Source organism: Scyliorhinus torazame, chromosome 21 (genome assembly GCF_047496885.1).
Source record: "Scyliorhinus torazame isolate Kashiwa2021f chromosome 21, sScyTor2.1, whole genome shotgun sequence".
Taxonomy (NCBI): domain Eukaryota; kingdom Metazoa; phylum Chordata; class Chondrichthyes; order Carcharhiniformes; family Scyliorhinidae; genus Scyliorhinus; species Scyliorhinus torazame.
This window is the reverse complement of record NC_092727.1, coordinates 91,838,887-91,855,746: the sequence shown is the minus strand read 5'-3', so window position 1 is coordinate 91,855,746 and position 16,860 is coordinate 91,838,887. Positions and strand designations below refer to the sequence as shown.

The following is a 16,860-nucleotide window of genomic DNA, read 5'->3' as shown; positions in this document are numbered from 1 at the left end:
CTCTCTGGGGACCAGGGTTCGAATCCCATGACAGAAGATGGTGAAATTTGAATTCAATAAAACATCTGGAATTAAAAATCTAATGACAATCATGAAGCCATTGTTGAATGTCGTAAAAACCCATCTGATATCCCTTTAGGGAAGGAAATCTGCTGTCTTTATCTGCTCTGGCCTACATTTGACTCCAGACCCACAGAAATGTGGTTGACTCTTAAATGCCTTCTGAAATAGCCTACCAAGCCACTAACGGTAATTAGGGATGGGCAATAAATGTTGGCCCAAATTCCTTGAACGAAGAAACAAAAAAGTAAATTGGCCATTTAAGACCCTCAACTGGGGAAAGGGCAGGTGGCCAGTTTGGGCCTCACCCATCCCAGAGTAAATTTCAGAGAGGTCAGGGTGGGTGGGAGCCTGGTAGGAAGGTCATCCGACAAATTATGCGCCTATTATCCAGCCTTGGTTGGACCACTTAAGAATTAGCACTGTTGCTTCACAGCTCCAGGGTCCCAGGTTCGATCCCTGGCTTGGGTCACTGTCTGTGCGGTCTGCACGTTCTCCCCGTGTCTGCGTCAATTTCCTCTGGGTGCTCCGTTTTCCTCCCACAGTCCTAAGATGTGCCGGTTAGGTGGATTGGTCATGCTAAATTACCCTTAGTGTCCAAAAAGGTTAGGTGGGTTTACTGGGTTACGGCGTTCGGGTGGAGGTGTGGGATTAAGTAGGGTACTCTTTCCAAGGGCCGGTGCAGACTCGGTGGGCCGAATGGCCTTCTTCTGCACTGTAAATTCTATGATTAGAATCTATGATTAGAGTACACAATCTTGGCCACCATGTTATAATAAGGATATAGAGGTACTGGAAAGGGTGCGGAGATGATTTGGAAGGATGATACACAAAATATGTAGGTATACCGATCAGGAAAGGAGTCATGTGCTTGTTCTCTTTTTTTCTTGATAAAAGGAAGCTGAGAGGTGTCCTAATAGAACATGGAACATAGCTAGAACATAGAACATACAGTGCAGAAGGAGGCCATTCGACCACTCAAGTCTGCACCGACCCACTTAAACCCTCACTTCCACCCTATCCTCATAACCCAATAATCCCTCCTAACCTTTTTTGGACACTAATGGCAATTTATAATGGCCAATCCACCTAACCTGCACCTAACCTTTGGACTGTGGGAGGAAACCGGAGCACCCGGAGGAAACCCATGCAGACACGGGGAGAACATGCAGACTCCACACAGACAGTGACCCAGCGGGGAATTAAACCTGGGACCCTGGCACTGTGAAGCTACAGTGCTAGCCACTTGTGCTACCATGCTGCCCCGAGGTCTTTAAAATGATGAAGGGTTTTGATGGAGTAGATACAGACCAAATGTTTCCTCTTGTGGGGAAGAGCAGAACCAGAGACCATCAATATAAGATCATCACCAAGAAAACTAATTGGAAATTCAGCAGAAACCTCTTTACCCAAACAATGGTGAGAATGTGAAATTTATTATCACAAGAAGTAGTTGAAGCAAATAGCATAGATACATTTCAGGGAAATGTAGACAGGAAATGGGGGAAAAGGGAATGGATGGTTACAATGGTAGATTTTGATGAGAAAAGATGGGAGGTGGCACGTTTGGAGCCGAAACACCACATGAACTTGTTGGCCTGAAGGGCCTGTTTCTGTGCTGTAGATCCTCAGTAAAATCTGACCATGAGTAATGTGCATGCATATGTGCTTGTGTGCGCATGCATGCGTGAGTATATGCGCTTGCCCATGAGTGTTTGTGCTTGGGAGATTACCTCCAGTCACAATTTAATCAACATTGTTCAATAATAAATATCTATCCAATCTTCGCAAAATAATGTTATCATTTGCCTTAATATTACAGATATTAAACAATGAAACTTCATTTGCAGTACTATTCGACTCTCTTTGTATCTGTGGCATGCTCCATTGCCTCCAGAGTTCCATCCCAAAGATAGGCTATTATTCAGATGGATATTTAAAGCTTACACACATCCCTCATTCAGCACCCATTACTTTTCTTCTGGTTTGACCCAACAGGTTGTATTGGATGCTTATTGAAAGCTGTTGTCTCCTACAATGATACCATTATCATGTGAATTGCTTCCTTCTTCATACTTATACTCTGAGGGATGTTTTAATATTGTCATTATGTTTCACAAAATCATTCTATGAAGTTATGAATTTGGAGGTTTGTTTTTTTAAAAAGTAATGTTCCAGTTGCCTCCTCTCCTGGTTCTGCTAATAACGACCCAGGCTAGCATATCTGTTCCACCTGGTAATTCATTCTCTGTTGTGATAAATGTAGAAATTGATGTATATTATATTTCATATTTGTGACAGTCATGTTGTTGAAAAACCCTGGCTTAAAATACAGACAGACAGTATATCTGCTGAATCTGTAATTGTAAAATGTGAGGTCATGATAGTTTCTAACCATTTACTTGTTTAGATATAGAGAGCTAATGGAGCATTGTTATTATGGCTGGAAATTCCTTGAAGAGTAGATAATTTATGGGGTAGTTTTATTTATAGAACCTGTATAGAACCTTAGTTAGGCCACACTTGGAGTATAGTGTTCAATTCTGGTCGCCACACTACCAGAAGGATGTGGAGACTTTAGAGAGGGTGCAGAAGAGATTTACCAGAATGTTGCCTGGTATGGAGGGCATTAGCTATGAGGAGCGGTTGAATAAACTTGGTTTGTTCTCACTGGAACGAAGGAGGTTGAGGGGAGACCTGATAGAGGTATACAAAATTATGAGGGGCATAGACAGAGTGGATAGTCAGAGGCTTTTCCCCGGGGTAGCGGGGTCAATTACTAGGGGGCATAGGTTTAAGGTGAGAGGGGCAAGGTTTAGAGTAGATGTATGAGGCAAGTTTTTTACGCAGAGGGTAGTGGGTGCCTGGAACGCGCTACCGGAGGAGGTGGTGGAAGCAGGGACGATAGTGACATTTAAGGGGCATCTTGACAAATACATGAATAGGATGGGAATAGAGGGATACGGACCCAGGAAGTGTAGAAGATTGTAGTTTAGTCGGGCAGCATGGTCGGCATGGGCTTGGAGGGCCGAAGGGCCTGTTCCTGTGCTGTACATTTCTTTGTTCTTTGTTCTTTGTTCTATTTAGTGCTAGCTCAGCAGGTCATCTGACATCTTAGTGGGGTACAGATGATGTAATTAATGGAAGAGCCAGGTCTGCCTGTAGTTTTGCAGTTTGCCATAGGATTTGAGTCTGACAAGACAGAAGGATTTTAAGTTGTCAAATGTTGCTGGGTTGAGCAAAAGTGTACTGACTCTGTTCTTGAATGCGTCTCTCACTCCAAACATGTCTGCACAACTAAGCAAGAAATCAGTTTGTTAACTTTATTTATAAGTGGCATTTGAACTGTATTGGGTTAATTAATTGGAATTAGTAGCAGGTATAGACTGTAAACTCAAGTTCTTCCTTATGTTTAAGAACTGTTGAACTGATAATTGTAAAGCTATTTCTTTGCTGTTAATGTGGTTAATTATGTGTTTAAATTAAAGTTTATTTTAACATAAAAGATACCCATTGGTCAGAGTCATCACTCCTGAGGTGAAGTGTCCTTTCCTCACAGTTTTACAAATTTAAAAAAATAATTTGCGGTTCTTGCCTGGTATCCAAACAAATGTTGGGTCTAGTCCAGTATCCTAACACTGTTCATGATCCTCAACGGTGAACATCAACAGGTTATTCAGTCATGAAGGCATCACAGTCAACACCCCCCTCTGCAAGCTTGCCCTGAGAAGTTGATGGTGAAATTCTAAGATACATTTCTTCTCCATTGAGACATTGTGAGTTAACATTTCAGGTTGTTGACCTTATGGCTCGAAACGCAAACTCTGTGTTTCTCTCTCCACTGATGCAACCTGACCTGTTGATTGTTTTCTAGCATTTATTGGTTTTGTGTCACCACCTATAATCCAGAATGCTATGCCTTTGTTTCAGGGATGTCCCAGTCCAACCTCTGCACTGACTCAGAATCGAACATGGGACCTGTTACCAGAAAATATCCAGTTTCAAAAGTAATTCTGTTCCAGTGAGTTAAGGAATCACTAAGTTTACCATCATCATATCTAAAGGTCATAGTCGATGCCTCAGTTTTTGTAATATTTGCTGCACGAAGATTACATTTCTATAAATGTGCCTTTGTACTCTGAAAATGTGCCATTAATTCTTTGCAACTTTAAAGCACAAATATTTACATTAGCTAAAACATTTTATGGAAATTTACAAAATGCTATAATGTTCTATAATCCACCATTTATAGAAGAGTGATGTACATATACAGTTAATAAAGCACTGGTGACAATTAAAGTGCAGTGTCCTCAATAAAGAGGTACATTTTGAGAACTAAAAGAGTTATAACTCGATAATGCAAACAACGTAGAAAGAAAATTATGGAACATTTTAAACTTTTGCACTTTCCCTTAAAACCGCTTGTAAGCTGAGCTGAAGTTCTATAAACTCGATATAATTTTTATTAAGTTGCTCTCCCTGAGGGGTAAGCACATTGATTGATGTAGAACTGAGACATGCAGATCAGTAAAGTACACTTGTGCGGCTATCCAGCAAGAATATGATGAGGAGTTGGTTGAAGTCTCGCCTCCTCCCATTGTTCCATAACATGCCAATATTGTTATCTAGGAAAGGGCCATGTGGGGAGGTACTGGAGGGTGCCAAGTGCCTGTGGAGCTGAATCTCAGTACATCTAAGTACTCTCAGGGGAGCAGAACAAAAGATAAAGCAGCATGCATCTCACAAACAGTGTATAACGGATGGATGCGTGGGTGGTCGGTGTCCAGTTATTGGAGGAGAAACATCTCTGTTGTGACTCATCGGCAGCCAGACCTAAAAGTTTACTCCCACATAATGTCTCTGTGTATGCTGCCAATGTCCAACATCATTGCTCCATAATGACTTTAACTAACTGTTTTACTGGCAAAACCTAGATGCTGGAGAAAAAGACTGAATTATTCTCAGTTCAGTAAGAAGTTTTACAACACCAGGTTAAAGTCCAACAGGTTTGTTTCAATGTCATATTCTCAGTTCATGCAGCAACTTGATCACAGAATAAACACATCGACATTTAATGCGATTAATGAGTCAGTGCTAATTCCCTGCCAGAATAGGGATCTATTGGCATCACCTCCAGTTCTGTCTCCGCATTGTCTGACTGCATACCTGACACTAATTCATGGATGAGCCAGGATTTAATCCAATGCACACTAGGAAGATCAAAGCTGATGTTTGACCCACATCCTAACCTTTACACCCTTGTTCCTCATGCCATCCCCTTCCCTTGCGACTGACTGGTGACTTGGGTTGCAGAAGACCGCACGCAATCTTGTGCCGTCTTTGACCCTGAACTGAGCTGGAAGACTGTGTGCTTCTGTCTCTGCAACATGTCCCACTTCTCACCCCCACACTGTTGCCACTACTCTTAGCCACACCTTTATCACTGTCAGACTTAACTGGCTTCAATCTTCTTGTTTGCCAGCTTCCTTATCTCCACCTTCCATACATTCCAACTTATCATCCTGAACTTATAGAGTCTAACAACCTCAATTGTTGATCTACACTAACCTGCTGATGCATTGAATTTAAAATGTCCAACTGGCAATCTCTAGACTTGTATACTGTCCTGAGCTATCTGGCTCTGGAATTTTTGTGGACACTCTCTCCATCCATTTGTTAGCGGAAGAAATTGCTATTTGTGTCAGGATTGGTATAATAAAGATGTCTCAAAGTATTGTAATAGCACAGGTCAAGGGCAAACCAGCAGGCAAGGGGTTAAACATATAACAAGGGGAAACCAGCAAGCAAGGGGTTAAAGTCACCCACATTGGAAATGATTTAATCATCTAACAGAGCATTTGAATATGAAAAGAGAAACACAGGAGGTCCCAGTAAGTCTAAGGGATCCATTGTCCAAAACATTCGCACCTCTTCTGGAAGTTAAATATGCTAAGCACAAACCCATGAGATTGTAAGGAAACATTGTATTCTTTAATCGTTTTCCCATTACGGGGACCAGAAAATATGCATCCTGATCACTTTGTATTGTTCCAAATGATTCAGTGACGTCAATACCTGCTTGTGACTCCGAAGAACTTCAAATATATATGAGTAATTCTGAGGACAGGCAGAGCTGACTTTTGTGAGCTAAAGCTAGCAGCAGAACTTGCCTCTCCTGTGTGCACACAGCAATTCCGAAATAAACACAACTTTTACAACTCCACGTGGTCAAGAACAGACTCTGAGCTTTTCTCCCCTCCAACATATTCTCAGCGTCGATGGCAAGGCCATCAGATTTCCCAAGCTTAACCTCTAAAATATTCTTTCTGTGCTGCTGTGTCTTATTTTACTCGATCAGAAACCCTCTCAAAGTCCGATTCCTCATCTAAACCGTTGGTTTTCATTCTTAACTTTCTTGCAATAGTGGCCTTTCTTCTTTTCCTCTGCTGGCACTGAATTAGTGTAAATCGTTGTTGTACATGATTAAGACATCACCCAAGAAGGATGACAACAATGAAAATTTTAACAAATACTAAGGTTCCAAAATTCCAGGAAAAGCGTCAGCACGGTAGCACTAGTGGACAGCACTGTGGCTTCACATCGCCAGGGTCCCAGATTCGATTCCCCGCTGGGTCACTGTCTGTGTGGAGTCTGCACGTTCTCCCCGTGTCTGCGTGGGTTTTCTCCGGGTGCTCTGGTTTTCTCCCACAGTCCAAAGACGTGCAGGTTAGGTGGATTGGCCATGATAAATTGCCCTTAGTGTTCAAAAAGGTTAGGAGGGGTTATTGGGTTACGGGGATAGGGTGGAAGTGAGGGCTTAAGTTGGTTGGTGCAGACTCGATTAGCCGAATGGCCTCCTTCTACACTGTGTGTTCTATGTTCTATGTTATATATGAATTATATGAATTTCCAGCAGAACTCACTTCTTGCGGAATTCTTTCTCCTGCCATAAGCCATTTTCTAGTAAGTGGTCACGGTAATTTCTATTTAGCTATTGGAAAGAGGGCATCACATCCGTGTCTGACTGTTTCTTCATTGACATGAATTTCCCAACAGGGACACTGCATATCAGATGGGGAATGGAGATGGATTTCTTTGTCCACAGCCCAATGATAGCCATGGTTAGATCAGCATAAACCGGGAATTAAAATGGGAATTTCTGCTTTGTGTGCTTCAATTACATGTAGTTGCCAGTACTTTTCAATGTCCTGTCACTGTGCAGCTCAGGCACAGAGACCAATATGTCCAAGGTTAAATCCTTGATCTGCCTTGGATTTTCTGACAGGAACATTGGGCGTCATTCTCCGACCCCCCGCCGGGTCGGAGAATGGCCGTTGGCCGCCGTGAATCCCGCCCCCGCCCCCGCCGAAGTCTCCGCTCCCGGAGATTGGGCGGGGGCGGGAATCCAGCCGCGCCGGTTGGCGGGACCCCCCGCTGGATTCTCCGGCCCGGATGGGCCGAAGTCCCGCCCAGAAACTGCCTGTCCCGCCGGCGTAAATCAAACCTGGTATTTACCGGCGGGACCAGGCGGCGTGGGCGGGCTCCGGGGTCCTGGGGGGGGGCGCGGGGCGATCTGACCCCGGGGGGTGCCCCCACGGTGGCCTGGCCCGCGATCGGGGCCCACCGATCCGCGGGCGGGCCTGTGCCGTGGGGGCACTCTTTCCCTTCCGCCTCCGCTACGGCCTCCACCATGGCGGAGGCGGAAGAGACTCTCCCCACTGCGCATGCGCGGGAAACTTTCGGCGGCCGCTGACGCTCCCGCGCATGCGCGGAGAAACTGACAGCGGCCGCTGACGCTCCCGCGCATGCGCCGCATTTCCGCGCCAGCTGGCGGGGCAACAAACGCCATTTCCGCCAGCTGGCGGGGCGGAAATCCCTCCGGCGTCGGCCTAGCCCCTCAATGTTGGGGCTAGGCCGCCAAAGATGCGGAGACTTCCGCACCTTTTTGCCGGCGCGATGCCCGTCTGATTTGCGCCAGCTTTGGCGCCAGTCGGCGGGCATCCCGCCGTTGGGGGAGAATTTCGCCCATTGAATGAGAACAGGCTTGACTTAGATATCTTGACAGTTGAACAGCCTGCTGGCACTCGAGTCTCGAGTCATACATTGAAAATGGCCCCTGCTAGCCGGTGAAATTGCTCTTCAACATGAGTCAGGGGAAGGGAAATTTGGGGAATGAAAGCACAACTTGGTTACATTGACAATGCTTGCTATGACTGAATTTAAGCACACTTGGGTTTCTGAAGCAAACATTCAAATGATGGCTTTCTTCAGTCTGAGGAAATCACTGAATCAATAACCCATAGGAGTTATTCACCTTACCAGGATATAAAATATAACCCTTTAAAAGGCTCCCTTACTGATCCTTTCTTCCTGATGTTTGCTAACAGAACCCATATACATCACTGCCTGAAAACATCCTGATATGCATCTTGTGTACATTGGGTTGGTTACAAGAGTGGATCAGAATAGATAAGATTGCAGAGGGAGCCAAAAATAATGCACAAGGCTCCAAAAATATATTTATTGCAAAGCCTTGTTAATTATAAAGAATGAGTGTTGTGAGCACAAACATGCATTGATATAATGGCTGGGATCCTCTGTCCAGTGACGCCGGAATCGCAAGACCCGATTGGATGGAGAATCGCGTATGAGCTAAAAATCGTGGCTGTGGCCAGACGGCGGCCAGAATTGCGGGGCCTCGACATCGGTGTGAATGCATTTTACTCTGCACGTACAGTAAACGCCGTTTGGGGTGGTGAGGGCGGTGGGGGTCGTGCCACGCATGCCAGAGGAAACCGCGATGCAGCGGGGTCTCACTTGGTTGCCTGATGCCGACCTCCGTCTCGGAGTCTGCCCTCTCTCCGGGCCCACTGGCCAGGTCCAGTGCCCACCGCTCTGCGGTGGTGAGGGGCTACAGATCCGACGGACCCCCCTGATCTTTCTCTCTCTCTGATTATCCTGGGGGTGGGAGGTGGGGGGGGGGGGGAACGACGACGACACAGAAAACGCAGTGTTAGACTGTTGGACACGGGAAGCCCGGGGATCGGCATCTGATGGCCTTCGTGGCCAGAGCGCCCGGCCATGGTGCTCGGTATGGGTGCTGACCTGTGGTGCAATGTGGGAAGCGAGCACACTGCCAACGGGTGGGGTTCATTCACCATCCGGGTCGGGGGTGGGATACGGCTGTGTGGGAGAGCGATTGGTGCCAGGGGGGTGGTGCTGCCTACTCAGCCTGGCAATCAGGAGGAGGTCGTGAGGTTTCTTCCTGCATTGCTGTCCGCTCCTGGTGGTGGGGCGCACGGCCTCTGCCACCTGCCCCGTGTATGGCTGCGGGTGGCTGCCTCCTTCCCACCCTGGGGAAGTGTGTTCCGCCTCTCCTCCACAGCGTCCAGCAGGGCCTCCAGTTCTGCGTCCGCAAAACGGGGTGTCATTCTCCGTGCTGCCATCTGGGAGGCTAAGCATGGTAGCACAGTGGGGCGGCACGGTAGCACAGTGGTTAGCACCATTGCTTCACAGCACCAGGGTCCCAGGTTCGATTCCCGGCTTGGGTCACTGTCTCTGCGGAGTCTGCACATTCTCCCCATTTCTTTGTGGGTTTCCTCCAGGTGATCCGGTTTCCTCCCACAAGTCCCGAAAGACACGCTTGTTAGGTGAATTGGGCATTCTGAATTCTCCCTCTGTGTACCCGAACAGGCGCCGGGGTGTGGCGACTAGGGGATTTTCACAGCAACGTCATTGCAGTGTTAATGTAAGCCTACTTGTGACAATAAAGATTATTATTATTATTATTTTGAATGTGCTAATTTGCAGCTGCAGCTTGTCAACCTCTTGAGTAGCAATCCCGACCCCTGCGAAACGGACTCCGTTTTTCATTGGAATCGATTGAGTCGCATGTGACGCGGGTGCTAGCCCATTAACGGATCATGAATTGCTCCGGGACTGAAGCCAATTTAGTTGTTGTAGAAGTCCACCGATTCAGTCCTGGCCTCAACACTGAGGGTGCAATTCACCTAAAAGACCCCAGCGAGCATGTGTTTCCCAGTGCTCGCAGTTGTGTAAGGGGCCTGAAGGGGGAATGGGCAGCCAAGGATGCACATGGCCCTGTTTTGTACAGTGGGGAGCTCCGCTCGCCGGAACTCCCCTGTGTAGCGCGAGATCAGGACGATCCCCTACTACCTCCCACTCCAAGCCTGAATGCACTAGGGGAGGGTCCACGCCTCCCCAACCCAACTCCCATGCCGGGCATCCCCCTCCCAATCGCGCACACACAAAAATGCCAGCTGGCCACCTTGGCAATTCCAACCTGACACCATAGCAGTGTCCATGCCAGTTGAAAGTGCCACCTGACCTAGGCAGTGCTTAGTTAGCATCCAGGTGGCACTGCCGGGGTGCCTCGGTGGCACTAGCAGTGCCAGGGCACCACCTTGCCCAAAGGGCATGCAGCTGGGGACCAGTGCTGGGGACCAGTGCTGAGGCGAAGGGGATGAATCCTAAAGTCTCAGGTATCTCAGGAATCTGCACATTAGAGTAAGGCTAACTGCCTCATTCTAATATACAGATTTACCAAAAAGTGATCCCACCCACAATGGGCGGGATTTACATCACAACGTCTCACGAGGTTGCGTTGGATCTCGCGAGGTGTGGCATGCTAGGTAGACCCCGGGAGTGGGGTCTCCTCGCTTTCAGCGGCCACAGAGCGTCACAGCGAGCTGCTTTTCTGGTGCAGTGTGGCCGTTGGATCGCGCCCCGAGTCTCTGAAACAGAGAATCCCACCCAATTCCTCTCCCACCCCCAGGACATCCTAAAGCTGCCTCAGAGCCGATCAATTACTTCTAAACTATAGACACTGCTCTTACCTAGGAAAAGTGGCAGCCAATTTGCAGAATATGGTGCCGCAAGCAACAATGAAATTCATGACCATATTAAGAAGTTGTGGTGTGCTGCAGATTAACATGGGAGTTCTCACTGTTTTGGCAACATAAGCTTTCACATGCATGGTGTAGTCTTCAGCTATGTACCTGATGGTAGAGGCTCCAAATTTCTTTCCATCACATGGTTGACCAGGAAACTCTCCCACTCTTACCACCTGCCATTGACGCGTACTGGAAGGATTTACAGGGAATCAATCGGTTTGCATTATTGGGTGCACCTTCCTTGGTCATCAAGTCCTGGGATGGTCACACTACCCACAGCACCATATCTAGATGTAACTGCCTACAAATGCTATTGGGCAAGTTAGCAACATGTGGTATCTTCATTCCATAGAACCATAGATCCATGGAATCCCTACAGTGCAGAAGCGGACCACTTGGCTCATCAAGTCTGCACCGACCCATGAAAGAGCACTCTACCTAGGCCCACTCCCCTGCCCTATCCCTGTGACCCCACGCATTCATCACGAACAATCCACCCAACCTGCACATCTTTGCACTGTGGAAGGAAACTGGAGCACCCGGAGGAAACCCACACAGACATAGAAAGAATGTGCAAACTCCATACAGACAGTCACCCAAGGCCAGAATTGAACCCCGGTCGCTGGCGTTGTAAGACAACAGTGCTAATCACTGTGCCACTCATTGTGTTCCATTCCCCTGTGGCTGTATTATTTAAGGAGCAGCTGACTCTTAAACAGGGCCCTGACTCCACTGAGGAAAAATACAAGAGCACCGTGCCATCTTTAACAGGAATGTCTTCATTTGTATGTTGCAGAAAGTGTACCATGTTAAATGCAAAACAGAAAACTTACCAAAGGGCGCATTACTTGCCACCTTAATTTGTGCCATGCTTCACAAGAAATGTATGCAAAAGTAAGGAGCACACTCAACTTTGTGTTGCTCCCTGAGAGCACCCTCCTTCCTCATTTGCAGTCAGACACAAGTAAGGTTGCTTGCTGACTACATTATTACTCCGTTGGCATACCAACCTCCATTCAAAATGTGCTTGTGCCCTAAATACAGCCACCTCCTTTGGTATATTGTCTGTAGCAGCATCGACAACTCCTCAGCATCAAACAGCAGTATTGCCTCTCGATTTCCTTCTGCACCATTGGCTAAATATTTGCCCCCACAACTTCTGCTTGTTTGGTGAACAATGTGCTTTCTCTTTGCCTGCATCCTATTCAAATTGAAGGGGGGAAGGGCAGATCAGGGTACTTTCTAGGTGTTATGAAGCTAAATTCAGTGGAGATCCAAAGGGACCTGGGTGTTCAAATGCACAGATCTTTACAATGCCACGAACAAGTGCAGAAAGTAATCAAAAAGGCTGAAGGAATGAACATAAGAACAAAGTGCAGGAGTAGGCAATTCAGCCCCTCAGGCCTGCACCGCCATTCAATATGACCATGGCTGATCTCATTTCGGCCTCAACTCCACTTTCCTGCCTGTTCTCCAGAATACTCCAATCCATTACCAATTAAAAATCTGACTATCACCTTCTTAAATTTATTCAATGTTCTGGCATCTATTGCACCCAGGGGTAGTGAATTCCACAGATTCATGACCCTTTGAAGTAATTTCTCCTCATCTCTGTTTTAAATCTGCTCCCCCTTTTCCTAAAACTATGACCTCTCATTCTAGATTGCCTCACAAGAAGCAACATCCACTCTACGTCTACTTTATCAATATCTTTTATCATCTTATATACCTCAATTAGATCTCTCATTCTTCTAACACCGAGAGAGTAGGGGCCTAAACTGCTCAATTGCTCATCAGATGACAGACCCTTCATCTCTGGAATCAATCTAGTGAACCTCCTGTGGACTGCCTCCAATGCAACTACATCCCTCCTCAAATAAGCGATCAAAACTGTACACCGTTCTCCAGGTGCATGCTCACCAATGCCTTGTACAGTTTCAGCAACACTTCCCTACTTTTATACTCTATTCCTTTATCTATAAATGCCAAAATCCCGTTGCCTTCCTTTTTACCTGCTTTCTCTGCAAGCTAGTTTTCTGTGGTCTATGCACGAGGACGTCCAGATCCCTCTGCACCGAAACACTCTGAAGTTTCTTTCCATTTATATAAGTTGCCTTTCTATTTTTCCGACCAAAATGGATAGTGTCACATTTATCCACATTAAAAACCCCATCTACCGAATTTTGGCCCATTCACCTAACCTACCTATCTGCATCCACTTGTAAATTTCTTATTTCTTATGTCCTCATTGCAACTTATTATCCCCCCTATTTTAGTGTCATCTGCAAATTTGGCTATAGTACCTTGTATCCCTACTTCCAAATGCTGACTTTTATATCGAGAGGACTGGAGTCTTAGGAGTATAAGAAGTTCTGCTGCAGCTTTACAAAACCCTGGTTAGACCCCACTTGGAGTTGTGTGAGCAGATCTGGACACCACACCTTAGGAAGGATATTTTGGCCTTGGAGGGAGTGCAAAGTTGGTTTACAAGGATGATGCCTGGACTTCAGGGGTTAAATATGAGGAGAGATTACACAAATTTGGCCGGTTGTCTCTAGAATTTAGGAGGTTAACGGGTGATCTGATCAAAGTCTTCAAGATATTAACAGGAAAAGACAGGGTCGATAAAGGTAAACTGTTTCCATGGGTTGGAGATTCTAGAACTGGGGGGCATAGTCTAAAAATTAGGGCCAGACCGTTCAGGAGAGATGTTAGGAAGCACTCCTTCATGCAAAAAGTGGTAGAGGTTTGGAACTCTCTTCCCCAAATGGCATTTGATGCTAGATCAGTTGTTAATTTTAAATCAGAGATAGATAAATTTTTGTTGAGCAAAGATATTAAGGGATATGGTCCAAAGACAAGTGTATGGAGTGAGGCCACAGATCAACCATGATCTCATTGAATCGCAGAGCAGGCTCGAGGGGCTGAATGGCCTTCTACTGTTCCTGATTGTGATTCAGTTGCCTTGTCATGCCCGACTTAGTGTCGGGACAAGCTGAATCGCGTGGGAGGAATTCATTGAGAATCGGCACGCTCAAAACGTCTCGCGAGATTCATTGAAATCTCGTGGTGCGTTGCGATCTATATCTCGCTTTCGCTGGGCGACATCCAGGCACGCATATTTAAATGAGTCATTAGGCTCATTTAAAGATGCACTCACCCAATCCACCCGGGGCCCGGGATTCACCACCTCACCAGTGAGGCCTCAATTGGGCACCGTTTGGTACTGGTTCACAAAGTCATGAACCAGTCATGATGGCACCTCAGGGGGTCTCCTGGGGAGTTGATGCCCCCGGTTGGTCAGGCACTCAGCAGAGTTGCACCCTGGCACTTCCCTGGCACATGGGCACCTTTGGCACTGCCAGGGTGACCTGGTGGCACTGGCAGGCTGGCAGGGGCACTGCCAGGGTGCCAAGCAGGCAGTACCAAGGGATCCAGGTTGTCTGCGTCAGGGGTCGGACCCGGGGAGGCCTTTCCCATAAGTGGCAGGGTGAAGGGGGGAGTCTTGAGGACCCCGGAAGAGGCAAGTTGAATGAAGTGTGGGGGATCCTGAGGCCACAGTGGGGGCACAGGTCGGGGTGGTGGGGGGGGGGGGGGGGGGGGTTGAAAGATCGGGGCTGCCTTTGGAAATGGTGCCCCAATCCACGAATAGTCTTTCTGCACTGGCGAGGTAAGATTCATTCTCATCCCATTGAAGTTGGCCTTCACCCAGTTAATTACTCAACTCTGGATTTTTCCTTTTCTTTTTCCATAGCCATCCTAAACCTTACGATATAGTGATCATTGTGTGACTCATAGCAGAGAGCCCAAGCATTAAGCTTTTTAAAAATTCATTCTTGGGATGTGGGCATCACAGGTAAGGCCAGCATTTATTGCCCATGCCTAATTGCCCTTGATAAGGTGTTGGTGAGCTGCTTTTCAATACCATATCTGAGCCGACTTCTATTTAGCAAAACAGATTGTAATTGCCATCCATTGAATGGGATCTTCAGCCAGATAAAATGTAATATGAATCATTTCATGTACCCCACTCCTTCACTGCAATTGCATACCTTGACATTAGACAGTGCTTATGAAAAAAAGCAGCAGAATAACTCAGGAATCCTAAGGCAGCTCAACTATTTGATCCAACAATATTACAGAAAACCACGCTCTCGCTCCCAACATCGACTTGAGTTCCCCTCTTTTAAAAATACATTGCCGAATGAGAAATGGGATAAGCTTCATACTAATGGCATGTTCGTGGCATTGCCCATTGCAAAATGAAAAGCATTTCTCTGTATTTAATGTATTTATACTCCCTATAATCAAAGTAGCAAGGACAGCATTTGCAGGTACGTAAGATAAGTTAATGGTGAGCTACCTTTTTGAACTGTTACAGCCCGTGCTCCCACATTACTGTTAGGTCGAGTGTCCCACTGTGAAGCAGCAATGCTGAAGGAATGGCGATACATGTCCAAACCAGTACCATGTGTTATTTGGAGGGGCAGTTTGGGAGTGATGGTGTTCTCGTGCAGCTGTTGCCCTTGCCTCTCTGGATGGTGGAGTTTAAGAGGTTTGTTTTGAAAAGCCATTGTGAATTGCTGTAGTGCAACTTGTGGATTGTACGCACTATGAATCCTTTTCCTACCTTGGCCAGATGACAGGCAGTCAGGATCATTAAATTAACAATGAGTTAAAAGTACATTTTTTTATCTGAGCGAATCAACCACTTTCTATTTGTGATGTGCCAGCATGACAATGAGTGGGACTGATGCACCTCAGACAGAAAAATATAAATACCTGTATATTTACATACTTTTCTGGGGGAAGCCATTTCATTCACAAGACACCCAAGTTGCACTAACAGTGCCCACTTTAATCATGATCTCTTCATTGCCATTCTGTATTTGCGAGTGTGCTTAAACCTGTTTAACAAAACCCAGTGAGATTTTGGCATGGGTCAGTTCTACAACAGGTTGTTGGAAAGCAATACATTTAATAGGATGGTTAAATGAGGCACTGTTTGAGAGGAATGAAGTGGTTTGTGATAAAACCACATGACGTGGACTTGGTTTACACACAGGACCCTTGTGGAATTCAAACAGTGTGCAGATCAATGGACACAGATCCTTTTCCCCACCTCTCCTGCCTTCCCTGCTTTGATCAGCTGGTTAGGGAGGTGCAGGATGCTGACAGATCAAAGTAAGCTCCACCAACCTAGCTTCTTTAGCAAATGGTATATTGAAAGGTGGAATGAATGCCTTAGCCTGTTGATTATTTCCACACAGATATTACTATGGGAAGAGATCTCTCACAGCCTCTTCTTCAGGCCTTTGCTGATCAGTTTTTATTATGTGGTCATTGTAGTTCAACTCGCTACTTGGTTCTTTTATAAAGGGGTGGTCTTGGGAATGATGAAAATCAATTGTATCTAAAACGCCAGTGCAGCACCATACCAACCTGAACCATTACTCACTATCAATTACCCTGAGAATGAGGAATCATAGATTATCATAGAATTTACAGCGCAGAAGGAGGCCATTCGGCCCATCGAGTCTGCACCGGCTCTTGGAAAGAGCACCCTACCCAAGGTCAACACCTCCACCCTATCCCCATAACCCAGTAACCCCACCCAACACTAAGGGCAATTTTGGACACTAAGGGCAATTTATCATGGCCAATCCACCTAACGTGCACATCTTTGGACTGTGGGAGGAAACCGGAGCACCCGGAGGAAACCCACGCACACACGGGGAGGATGTGCAGACTCCTCACAGACAGTGACCCAAGCCAGAATCGAACCTGGGACCCTGGAGCTGTGAAGCAATTGTGCTATCCACAATGCTACCGTGCTGCCCACGGATGATAGAATGATAGAAAGCACGTAGAAAATTCATCAGCATTG

At 46.5% G+C, this 16,860-nt stretch overlaps 2 long non-coding RNA genes across 2 annotated transcripts in view; one reads left to right on the top strand and one right to left on the bottom strand.

Annotated features, from left to right (window-relative positions):
* Window positions 1-4,205, top strand: part of LOC140398017 (uncharacterized) — a 38,513-nt gene extending 34,308 nt beyond the window's left edge. The window contains exon 2 of the long non-coding RNA XR_011937382.1: window positions 3,991-4,205. This is a non-coding gene — a long non-coding RNA (uncharacterized lncRNA). The remainder of the gene's footprint in view (window positions 1-3,990) is intronic.
* Window positions 1-16,860, bottom strand: part of LOC140398016 (uncharacterized) — a 343,855-nt gene that overhangs the window by 32,112 nt on the left and 294,883 nt on the right. The gene's annotated exons all lie outside the window — the stretch shown is intronic.